We start from the raw sequence: 9,733 nt of genomic DNA on the forward strand, positions 1-9,733 counted from the left end.
AATAATATAAAAATATAAAAATAGTTCACAGTCATAAATAAATTAAAAGAATAAATTAACAATAAATTTTAGTTCAAGCATAATCTACGCTTGTGTATATTGTCGAAAAATTCTTCTACGAGGCGAATAGAAAACAAATAGAAGCAAGAATTTTTTAATTGAATTGAATTTGAAGAAGTGAATTTTATAAAGTTGTTAAATCAGTTTGATCCTTTGTTAAGACTTAAATCGTATTATTATTGTCTAATATTAATATTCAAATGACTTTGGATAAATATATTATTATGATTATCGCTTTTTTTATTAAAAAAATTAGAATCGACATTGATAAATTATTGAAATTATCTTAATAAGACACGTGCCGTTTTATATTGTTTTTTATATTGGCAATATCCCATTGCAAGAACAAATGGTTATTAACTGATAGTTCATCTTAATGTCCATTTAACGTCGACGAATTAAATATAGCCATTACGTCGAATTCGCGTGTTCAACGGAACGCCAAATGCGGCGAGTCCTCGTTCATTAGCTTAAGCGCTCGATTACATCATGCCCGATTAAAATCGAATGTAAATCGTAGCTCTCACGAGTCGAGGATGTCTCATCATAATGGCTAGTCTCGAGCGTTTTGCAATATAATTGAAAATATTGTCGAAAAAGAATTGAGAGAAATTATTCAATCTCTAATATTATATTTATGATAAATGAACATCGTTTTCCATCGAAACATCGATTCGAATATTAATTTAAAACTTAGAAGTTACAACTGAAATGTCATTTATCTTAGCTTACATGATGATGAATTAACTAATAGTCGAAATCTATTCGAAATAAGGTTTCATTCATTGGCATCTCAAGGAAAACAAAAAAAAAATCAAAATGATTTAATTTTGATTCTTAACGTCAATAAATTATCAAATTTTTTAACCAAAAATTTTGACTTTTACGAACGTCAAAATAAAATTAATAAACTTTATTTTTCTACATCATAAAAGTTAAAATGATATTTAAAAATAAAATTTGATTGTTTATTAACCTTAAGAAACAAAATTAAATCATTTTGATTTTCTCTTGATTTGGTGTTGAGTTTCTCTTGCTTAGGATTGAGTTCGAGGATCAATCCAATTCAAAGATTCAAGAGCATAGCTCTTAAAGAGTTAAGGAAGTAACATATTTCTAATCGACAAAAGAGATTAATGGATTAATCTGCTGGCTACTGTTTTCTCTCTGCGATTTGGCGGTTTGTTCTCTTTGATCAAATCACCAGTGGTCCCAATTCACACCTGACTCTCAGCGATAAAGACTGCCTCTAAAGATATCCTTATCCAGCTCCTGCGTAGGCACGAATCCCGTTCCTAAGACTCGGAGGAAGTCAACTGTTATCGTAGAGAGCAGGTAGTCGTCTCTTACAGCGCGCACCATCGAGCAAATTCATTTGAGTGCTCGTCTCTTGGAAGCCACTACCTCTCTCTCTCTCTCTCTCTCTCTCTCTCTCTCTCTCTCTCTATTCACTTTTTTCTCTTTCTTTCTTTCTCTTTTTCCTCCTTATTCTTTTTCGTGATAAACTGTACAGCCGCAGCATCCTTCGCCTACCACTCGAAGCGGTAGTGAACAGGACGATTAATTATCTCGGCGCCAAACAGCAATGATGAAGGTAACGACGGTCGATTAAGATCCAGCATCAAGAAAGAGAAAGAAAGAAAGAAAGCGAGAAGAGAAAGAAGGAGGAGAGAAATCTCTGCGAAATCCTTGAAGAAAATTAACAAGAATATACCTGGTCTGCCGGTTATTTCGATTTTTTCCATTACATCGTGCGATTAAATACTAGAATTACTCGATGGCTAATAATAGCAAGCGTGAACTGCAACATCAGACGCTTATCTCTATTGGTTTGCTGTTCTTGTATCTCGATTTTGATGTTTGATAACGATACGAGTTGGACTTGTGAACTATTTGAGCAGCTTCGGGGACCCCTCGACTAAGTAGACACAATTACGATCGATTATCCAATGTAACCTTCCACTTCCACTAACTAATCTTGACCGTTCGTCGTTGGACCGTCACTTAAGTGAGACAATGTCCTGAACAAAAAAAAATATTATAGCCCCTCGTTTAAACGGTTAAGATTCGAATAATTGTCAACGTGTAGGTCACCCCGGCATCCTGTGAGAGATGACAGTCTCAATGAACGATCATATATTATTCAATCTTTTGTTAACGCAGCGTCTCATCTTCGCTAGATATAATGTTTGTATGTAATAAAAAAATACGACTGATTTGTCCAACGAAATTTTAATTTTAAATTTTGCAGATGTATATATTTATAAAATATGTGTTTATAAGTTTTGCTAGAAGTACAAATGTATTTAATACAGCGAATCAATTTCTAGTTTCTAGAAGTTTCAGGATCGCACTACGAGGCGTACGGGACTGAGGTTTATATTGTGCATGCAGAGGAAGAAAGAGAAAGAGAAAGACGAAAGGAGAGATCCAAGGGCCTGAACGTTCTGCGGATGCTACGGTTAGTTGCCAGACGAGGATCTCGCTCTTTTGTGGCTCCAGCCGTCCAGGCCCCTTCGTCTTTCTCGACGAATGAAATATACTTCCACGGAGAACGGCCCTCGTAACTGGCGCCGAATAGATCGGGATTTTCGGGCCTCAACCTTCTTGCCAGCTCTCACTGTGTTCGACCACTGTTGTACAATGCGCCGAGGCGTAAGCACACCCGGTTTCTTCGGAGAAGAATTCTATTTATCACCGCGAGATTCATTCAAAATCCTTCTTTTATATTTCAACTCATTATCTGCTAAAGGTTAATAAAAGAATAATTTACGGGCGGCAATAAATATAACAATAAATAATATTTTTTCTAAGATATTTTTTACGAAATTTATTTTTGAATAATATTTTTTACACGATTGAAAATAGTCGATGTAAAATATTGGGTTGTCCGAAAAATTCGCGCCGACTAACCTAATATAATTTAAATGTATAAAATAAAATTTAAATCTTCTGCGTTTAATTTTCTTTCATCGACACGAACTTTCCGGACAACCCAATAACTCAGGTTCGGCAAGAATTAACTACTTGTAAATTATTTGTTATAAAACGCGTTTTCTCTCTAGTTGAAATTATAAACGTAAAAAGGGAAAAAGAATGAAAATTTTGAATATACAAGCAATACAAATAGATCTTTTACCTTCTTTGTTATATTTTAATAACTTACTTCTTAAGTAGAACCATATTATTCAAGTAAAACTAAATGGAAATTTTCTTAAAATTGATTAAAATATATATTTTAAAATTTTTAAAGTGCGATTTATGAGAGATTCTTCATTCTTTTTCGTCACATTTTTCCTAAAAAAAATCTGTTTTTATACTTAGTTTACTTTAGAATTTGAATGACTTGCAATTTTTTTAGCAACTTTCGTAGACATAGGTGTGTGCTGAGGACGAAGAGGATTGACAAAAATAACACCATGAAGCATCTTCTCCTCCATTCGAGGTGACGTGAAATAACAACAATAAAAGTTGACGGGGGCCGATCATGGTAATTGTGTTCCGCCGCGTCACGTTCGTGCACAACAAGTCGCGGCGTTCTTCCTTTTGGCAGCTCGCGTCTGTAGTCTGCCAGTATAATATATTTTCAAGCGAGACGAATGGATCGTGATTTCGTGGCCGCAGGATGGACGGAGCACGATTTCGCTTGCCTTTGTTATCCATTGTCGCTGTTCTCCGAAGCCGACCGGACAGTGATGGTACACGAAGGCGAGATCGCCGTCGCCCTCGCCCGTATAAAACGCGGCTTCGTAGAAGGGGTATCTGATTCTAATCCCGAAATCCGGTTCGAAGCTCCGGATTGTCGGCGCGATACTCGTTCTTTTTCGTTAACACGGCGCTTAAAAAGGTCTCGGGACCGACATGACCGTCCCGAGGCGTTCATGAATAAGAGATAGGCGCGGGATGAGATTTCATAAAATTCGTTTACGATTGTTTATAAAATCACGAAAAAAACACGGCGTTTTAATTGATCCGGCATTCTAGTTTACACCAGAGTTTTTCAACGTTTTCCAGAAATAGCGCAAGAATGACACTCTCCGCAATCAGGGTTACAATATTACCATAGGATATATATAGAGCAAATATTATCATATTTGAATCATAAAAAAATGTACAATGCATGTACATTGTGAAATATATAGAATAATACATGTATTTTAAAATATGATTCAAGGGGAAAGAAGGGAGTATAATTTTTTATGTATTAAATGTTATGTATTAAATTTAATAAGATAAAATTTAATAAGATAAAAATTTCTAAAACTTTATTTCATAATTTATTTCACTTTTATTGACGATTTATATTAACATAATTTTATAAATACAAAATTTTAATTGATGATCACAGAAGTTTTACGAACTCAAAAAGAATACATGTATTCTTCTGTCTGTATTCTTCTTCTAGTATTTTAAGAATTAGAAAAAAAGTAAATTAATCTGAGATTAAAGCTAATCTATGTTCGTAGAAATTTTTTAAGTATGATAACTATCCGTAAAATCCATAGAACCGTTTATGATTGTGAAATCCTACGTGACATGATATAGCATCGCGCACTGTCATTTACCCGCCTCGTCCTCCCAAGTTTGTCAGAGTTACCGCGGAGGTAGTTAACGAGGCGGGCCCGCGCAGTAATTATCCCCCGCAATTAGCAATCATTCGTCAACTGTAGCCGTTATATTCGCCTCGCCGAACGGACGATGCATATTCATCGGTCGCCATTCGGCCGGAGCGCCTGCCGCGTTCATCCCAGCGATCTATAATAATTCATAATTAAGCACTAATGAAAGCCACAGTCATCGATTGTCCGCAGCCAGCGAATCGTTCTTTCGCATACATTTTGCCGCGATTTTTCCGCGAAGCGGACGATAGATCACGGCCATGTTATCGTATATCTGTTTTTTTATTCCATTCACTAGACTACACTGGAACTCTCTCGCCAAATATATACTTCTTTTACTTCAACATTAACATTAGAACCGTGGTTGTGCAATTGATGCTTTTCGATCTATCTGATAGCTTTTCTTGTCGAGTTAATTTGAATTTTGCAGTTAATTTGGATGGAGTTTTAGATTTTTCATAAGTAAGCGTAATTAAACTCAAGTAATTTTATGGTAATTTACTTTTATGATGACAATTATCCTCCCTCGTAAAAAGCTAGATTTACCTTGAATCGCAATTGAGTTAATCCTTCTTGATCACGCTGGGTTCAAAATGACTTCAGAACACATTTAAGTAGTAATTCTTTTACTTAAAAATACGAAAACCATGAATACAATCGATTAAATGCGCTCTTGGATCATTTTGACTTCGGTGTGACCATTACGGATTTAATAGGTGTAATAAGAGGTGTGATCACGAGGGGTTAATTTGGACCCATAATTCTAGTGTTAATTAAGTTCCAAAAAAACTAGTACACTAGTTAAAAAAAAAACCACAAAAAAAGAGACCTAATTTTTTTTTCTTCCTCTTGAATGCTTCGTTTCGAGCGACGATTATCTCGTACGCAGTTTCTCCGATGTGCGGCCACCGGATCGAATCGATTTCCGGCCGATCGCCGGTAAGAACGATAGGTGAGGCCTCTCATTCGAGTAGGCTAATAGCAAGAAATTGCGCGTAAGATGCTGCCATTGAAGCCAACATAATCTTTACAGTTGCTTTGACGTTTCTCGCGCACGCGATCGACTTTTATTGCGTCCTTTTTCCAAGCATCTGCAAATCATTATAAGTACACGCTAGAATCAGCAGAATCATTTCTACGTCGTGCCGAAGATCGACGATGAGTCGAAGTATTGAATTAGTTAAAGAGCTCGTCGTTTACTTTAGAGAAAATGCCCCGTCGGACGCGTATTAACAGTTTCCACACTATGTACTCCGCGAGCTTAATAGCGATGTTAAGTGATTTACTGTCAATCGCCGAGACTGCTTGTCATCCTGTTCACGCGTTCTCACGCGACAACGCTAAGCGCAAGTGATATTAGCCATTTGCATCGATATGCAAGAACGTATAAAGGACGCGACCGTGGAATATTTGAATTGAGAAATGCGTTTAATGCATAACACGAATCAATTCTGTAGCGAATAAAAATAAGGGGAATTGGAACTTTTTAAATGCGACGAAAGTCCAGTCGTTGAAATTGAGATCCCCTGAGAGAAAGAAAGAACATTTTATACTTTTGCTCTCTCGGTTTTAATCTTAATGCGGTATTTACTCTGAAATTGTCTTAATTGATATTCGCGAGTGTACTTTAAATTAATCGGTGTACTTTAAATTAATGTATCTTAAGAGACATTAATTTAAGCTAATTAGTTAATGTAATTGAACGATTTCTTTTCTATTTTCCGAGAAATAAAATTATGTAACTTAAAATTTTATAAAGCTATGAAAAATATTTAATTTGTTGCAAACAATTTTTGACAACGTAATTGAAGAAAATTGTTTGGACTCATGAATGTGGATTAGGATTAAATCAAACAAAAAAAGAAGCGCCAAATACAATCGAGCTGAATCTTTATGCTTAATAACAATTCTAAATTTTTAGCTACCTTTTCAGTTATATGAATTACACACCGATTACTGTTAGACTGTGAAACGCTCTTTCAATTTTGTTAATCCTACAAGTACTAAAGTCATTAGAAATACCATAGTCATTATTAATTGTTTCTATTGTTTAGATGAAATATTATATTTTTTACATAAAAGATAAGATTTTCTCTGAAATTTAATTTATTTTATTTTTCAATCCTTTCTTTACTTTTATAATAATCTATTAACTTGGTCCTTTTAATGAGTACGAAACATTGCTTCTTTTAAATCTCAAATGAACTGATAAAAATCGGCGACGATTTCGCTGCTGGAAAAGAAATGCACAGCTGCGCATTGCCTTCTTGGCGCGGGATCAACATGTATGGATGTCTTTCCATAAAAGTGCCGAAGATCATCTCTAAAAATATAATGACTGACGCCTTGAAGCGCGAGACAGAGAAGGTCCGGTCGCGGCTTCAATCTGGATCGCGCGACTTCACGCGTGAGCGATATACACGCAACAGGTTACGCGCGAGCAAACACTGCATCGTCGCCGTCGCGTCGCGTCCGCCGCGTTCTGCGACGACCTAATCTCGATGCGTGGCGTTTCGTGCTCCTTCAGCGGCTTCAGCTGCCATGGCGCTGAAAGAATTACCACGGGCTTTGTTCTCTCGTGAACAGTGCGCCTTTTGTTGGACCTTAATATTCACTGCATCTGAGCGGCGCTACGAATTCGTTTTTCACTTCTAGAGATGCATGTAAGACGCGTGTCGAGAGAGAAAAAAAACATCCGACGTGAAATATTTTAGGGAGGCTGCTTCTCTCCTTTCTAAGCTTTCGTAGTTGGAATTTTGTTACAGAACTGCACACGTCAAATATAGAAAACTCGAAAATTATACATACGTAACATTAAATTTCTATATAATTAGGCTTTATACAATGAATTATTTACTTAAGCAATTATTCTTTTCACATTCAACTGTGATTGGTCAATTTTTTACGGCTCATATATAAGAAGTCTATATCACTTGGATATATTTACTGCTATTTTTTTATTCCTCTATTAGCCCATATAACAAAGATATCATTTTAGCAATATTGCATAACATTTCCAGAAATATTGTAATAATATTGCTTCAACTTCTGTGATGTATGGGAGACTGCAAGAATTTTCTTTCTCATTTTCATTAAATATCAAACACATATTTATTTCACTTAAAATATACACTAATTCAACTGTAGAAAACCTACGGTCTATCCTTGATTCTTGCACCATTCATTTTTCTTTTCTCTGTGAGGAAAAAGAAAGAAAGAAAGATACATAAATGTGCATGAAATTCAGTTGAAAAGAACAGGCCTACGTGTACCTACTCGACAGGTATCGAGACGGATTTTGTTAGAAGACATGAAATTTTCGTGGCTCTCAAAAACTCTCATTGAAATCATGCCACGTAATTAGGCATCAGGTCGTTTCAAAGACGGTAGCAAGTCGCCCTCTTGAAGCGTGAAATATTACTGTTCGAGTGCAACAATCGAGCGCGCCGCGCCGTCAGCAATTAACCGATAATCTGATATCGATAGTAGTATACACTCGCACACCGGAGCCAAGAGAGCCGAGAGTGGTGAGACGAGACGGGCCGCGATACAAGTGAATGCAAGTGAATGTATGCGCCTCATCGCTACTTAAAAGCGCAGCATGGCGCGCACCCCCGTTGCGTTTCATCACGGGCCGTCGCTTCTTTCGATTTCCTCGCCAAAGTATAGTTCTGCTCTCCCCTTAGTTACGCCTCCTCGCATTTTCTTTCAGTACCATGAAGCCTGCAGTATCAGAACTATACGCATTGAAACTTGAGAATTGCGAATCGGAGATTCGAATTCGATTTGAAATCTTGAACCTCAATCTCTGTCCCTCCTCCAGCTTCCTTTGTTCCGTTTTTTGGTTGAATTCTTGAGACTTCAATCTTCGGTATACAGCCTGAATGGACTTCCACTTCTAGAAGTGGCAGAGGAAGAGGATAGAAAACAAGTGTGAGAATTACAACCGCACGAAGGGGCTCCGTTTCTTCGAAGTGAGAAGAGCATTATATACGCTACGCTCCGCGGAGCATAATTTTTCATATCAAGGCCGGCTTCCTCTCTCGTCACTTCTCGCGAGAAACTTGCTTTCGATATAAATTTAAACATTACAAGCTTGATAATCTGTACTTCGTAGTGTTAACAACACTGCGTTGTACGCATTGAACATGCTCAATGGCATGTAAAGAGAAATGTAAGTAGTAAACAAATCAACATTCTGTTTATTTGCTACTGTTATTATTTATGTTATTGTCCTAAATTTCTAGTGTCGTTGGCCTATTCGCTTACTGTTTATTGCCTTTCATTTCTTATGTGCCATAGATGTTTAACACACTGAAAATATTTGCGTGATCATTTAAAAATTAAAATCTTCGATTCCACCGTTTCCACCAATGTAAATTAATTTCAATCTCGCTTTAACTTGTCCTCCAGTTTTTTAATTCTAACTAGTTTCATTAATGTAAGATTAACTTTAATCTCAGTCTAATTTACTTTTTATCTTTTTCTTATCTTTAATTAAATTTAGAAAAATTTTCCATGCTCGTTTCTACCAATAAATAACTTCAATCTTCAGTTTGCTTTTATCTTTCCTTAATTTCAAGAATTCCAATTCTAAAAATTAGAAAGGGATAAAACGTAGATGGATTAAAGTTAATCCACATTGGATTAGAAATAAACAATATTCGCGGAACCGGAGTCTTAGAACAAGAAAAAGACACAGTATAATAATTTAAACCGAGATTAAAGTTAAAAAATTGATGGAAACAGGTATAAGTTTTGCAACGGTACGTTGGAGTATGTAAATACCGCTAAGCTCCTGAGAGAAAAAAAAAAAGAAAGAAAAAGAGAAATGTGCGTAGTCTCGCGTATGCCCTTATCCCGGATAGAAAAAGATTCCAGATTCTAGCCGGGTTTTAGATTCCGCGGTGACGCGCCGCGCATAGACATTCGCGCCTTTCCAAGGAGTCGCGTCGAAGAAGAGGCAAAGGAGGCGAAGTATCGCGATCCATCCGAAAGAGAGAAAGAGAGAGAAAGATCTCCGGGTCTCTGCGCCGCCGCCGCCGTTGCCACCG

This window comes from Atta colombica, unplaced genomic scaffold, assembly GCF_001594045.1.
Source record: "Atta colombica isolate Treedump-2 unplaced genomic scaffold, Acol1.0 scaffold166, whole genome shotgun sequence".
In the NCBI taxonomy this organism is placed as follows: Eukaryota; Metazoa; Arthropoda; class Insecta; order Hymenoptera; family Formicidae; genus Atta; species Atta colombica.